Source organism: Sinocyclocheilus anshuiensis, unplaced genomic scaffold (assembly GCF_001515605.1).
Source record: "Sinocyclocheilus anshuiensis isolate Anshui unplaced genomic scaffold, SAMN03320099.WGS_v1.1 scaffold181, whole genome shotgun sequence".
Taxonomy (NCBI): domain Eukaryota; kingdom Metazoa; phylum Chordata; class Actinopteri; order Cypriniformes; family Cyprinidae; genus Sinocyclocheilus; species Sinocyclocheilus anshuiensis.
Window position 1 is genome coordinate 2,221,574 of NW_015540898.1, and position 3,521 is coordinate 2,225,094.

The following is a 3,521-nucleotide window of genomic DNA, read 5'->3' on the forward strand; positions in this document are numbered from 1 at the left end:
TCAATGGTTACCAGCATCTGTTTGCTTACCTACACTCTTCAAAATATCTTCTTTAATTACTTCACGGCTCTAGAAGGAAAGTCACACACAACTTGGATGGCCTGGAGGTGAGTAAATAATCAGGAAACTTTCATTTTTGGGCTGAACTATTCATTACAGACATTTCCTTTAACATTAAACCACAACACAATGCAATGCATCATTCAAAATATGGGGAAAACACCAGTGAAAAATCAATATGGAAACATCCTTCACATTGAGATGGCACATTGTGCCGTATTTTTACAGACTTTTCTTCGAGGGAAGGACACACTCTCTTTCTCTCACATGAGCGGACCTTCGTGTCGAAGGAACAGGAAAGCTTTCCCCTCAAAATCCCCGTCTCCGTCGGCACTGGACTTGTTCCGCACTCATTGTGCATTCGGAGCAGAAATACAGTGCAGAAGAGTCTGAGGTGTAAATGAGAGCAGCAGGTGCGGAAGTGCCACGAAAACACCTCGGGGCCCAAAGCCAGCTATTCAAATGATGCAGGCCTGTGTTTTCCGCTGATCCTCAGATCTGTGTGCAGCCTTGTCTTGTATGAACTGTCAACAGACAACATATAACTAAAAAGTCTTTGAGAGGTCAAATCAAGTCAAATTGATTCGTGTAGCACTTAAATAATACATATTTATATTATAATGTCATACTGTTGTCTGTACAATGTCTATAATGCCTTAGTGCTTTACCATAGATCGGCCGGTTTTGTTCTGTTTAGAAATTTAAATATAGGTTGGTTTTATTATTTTAAGAGGTTTAAATATCGGTTGATTTTGTTCTGTTTTTTGGTATGAGTCAGTTTTGCACTAGTGAAAAAAAATAAATAAATAAAAAGTAGTGCTGAGGTCTAAACTAAAGGTGTACTGAAGTATATTTGATTGTGCTAAAGTTGAACTATTGCAAGTATACTTCAGGGAAACTTTAAATATCTTGCATTTAAAAACCGATATTATACAGAGATCATACAATGCTAATTCTATATCAGTCAAATAAATATGATTCGTTGTCAAAGGTGAACGGTCTGAAGAACTCTGATGCTCAAACATAATTAAGCGATTTAGATAATGGTTTGTTGTGGTGAAAGAAAGCATCGATGAAGATACAACTGGTTGGCTTAACTGAAAAATCAGCTGTTAAAGAGTCTGATGTGAGTTTAACATTTTCCAAATTAAGAGATCAAGGAAACCGCTGTGTAAAGGAATCATTATAACAGAAGATAAATACAAGTGTTTCAAAGGCATTTAAATAGCAAACATTAGTAATTAAAAACACTGCATTCAGAGATGATATGCGTGCCATTAACTACACCTCTGGCTTTAAGGTGTGTCTGTGTGTTTACTTCTACACAAAGATGTTTCCACCTCATGCATCATTTTCGTCGATGAGCCTCATAAATATAGTCACACAGACTTATTGTATGGTGCCTTTTTTGTCCTTTTCAGAACATAAATCACCATGCATTAGTTTATGTTGAAAACTTGAACATGATGTCAAAAATAAGTGTGGTCAGAACAACACGAGTGTGAGTAAAAGATGACACAATTTAAATTTTGGGTGAACTACTAAATAAGACGTGTTCGAAGGTTAGGGTTAAACGTTTTAAACTCGTCCACAGCCTTCTGTGAACCCAGCAGTTGAAGCATTGCACGCTAGCGTGTCCTCAGCGAAGGTTTGTGTTGCACTGCCCCCTCTGTGCCGTATCTGAAAGAACACATGCGCCTCCTTCAGAAAGTGAAGTATGAATGAACTGCACAGCTGAAATGACAACGCTACACTCGGGTCGGCGTGTAGGATTTCACTCCTGCTCTATGTCCTGCATCTCACACGCTTCGTGAAACATACAATTATGACAAGCCCAAGATCGCAATCAAACACTTTCGCAGGCCGTCCCGTGCAGACGGGTGAATGCATGCTCTCCTTCACGAGTCTTTGCACGACTCGCTGCCCTTGGCCTTGATACACCACACCTGTTTTAGTAATAAAGACATGCATGCACACTAGCAGCAGATCGGGCTGCCACGGGCCCTGGGGTAAGAGCGTTGTTTCTCCCACCCTCTGACGGCAGATGTGTTTAATTATTGCTATAAACGCCACTTCATGCATGCCCATTCTGCCTCACAGCACACTAAAGAACTAAACAGATTGTATAACACAGTGTCCTATTGCTGTCTGCGAGGGATTTGGAAAATAAAACACTTCCTTTTTGACTTTCGGTCGGTTGGCAAGGGCCACACAGAATGTGGAATGCACTCCCAGGGCACGGGGCGGGAGGGGGTTGTGGGAAAACTTTAATTAAAAGCTTGTCAGTGCAATTTCACCTGGGCGAAACAACCCCTCCAGGCTCTGCTGGCGCTCCGTCTGCGGTGGGACGGCTTGGGAATGCGGCTGAATTTGGGAATGCTTTTGCTGAAGGCCAGCGATGCAGTCGGAGCAGCTACTGTGGGGTTTAAAGGAGCTCTGGATCCTCTGGCGCCCGTGACCGCGCTCTCACCCGGTGGCTGCTCTCCAAACACATCTTTTATCCTCATTCATATTTCAGTTTTGTGATCTGTATCTGTTGCGGAGCTGAAATGTGAGTTTCAAAAAGCTACAAAAGGATTCTGTCTTCACGGCGCGCTCAGCCAAGTCGACCAACACAGGCACGGATATCCACTGTGTGGTACTTTGGAGTCAGTTGAACTCTGAGGGCAAAAATATGACAATCAGAAGAGCAAGAGATGAGCAAGATGTATATACTGAAGAGATGATCAGTATATTGTGAACATATTGAGCACTAGGGAGATCTTCCATTCACTAAACTAAACACAATTACATGGTTGCACATTCAAACATCGCTGGCATTACAACATCACTGTATAAGGGGGCGTTCACACAGAATGCGTCTTTTCATTCTCTCGTGCTACTTTTCCGTTGTTTTGCTAGATGGACGTGTTTGACCGTTGAGCTCACGTCTCGTGTCTTTTGCAGCATCTCGCACACGACTCGCACTCGCACCGTTAAAATAAGTTCTTTAAAAATGTAAAAAAAAAAACTGAAGAACTTGCATTATTTTCCTCCATTCCACCGCCCACGTCTCACGTTTTTCAAAGCATATCCTCATTCATATTTCAGTTTTGTGATCTGTATCTGTTGCGGAGCTGAAATGTGAGTTTCAAAAAGCTACAAAAGGATTCTGTCTTCACGGCGCGCTCAGCCAAGTCGACCAACACAGGCACGGATATCCACTGTGTGGTACTTTGGAGTCAGTTGAACTCTGAGGGCAAAAATATGACAATCAGAAGAGCAAGAGATGAGCAAGATGTATATACTGAAGAGATGATCAGTATATTGTGAACATATTGAGCACTAGGGAGATCTTCCATTCACTAAACTAAACACAATTACATGGTTGCACATTCAAACATCGCTGGCATTACAACATCACTGTATAAGGGGGCGTTCACACAGAATGCGTCTTTTCATTCTCTCGTGCTACTTTTCCG

The 3,521-nt window shown here is 42.0% G+C and overlaps 1 pseudogene; it reads left to right on the forward strand.

Annotated features, from left to right (window-relative positions):
- Positions 1 to 2,586, forward strand: part of LOC107689021 (iroquois-class homeodomain protein irx-2-like) — a 13,448-nt pseudogene extending 10,862 nt beyond the window's left edge.
- The last annotated feature ends 935 nt before the right edge of the window (positions 2,587 to 3,521 follow it).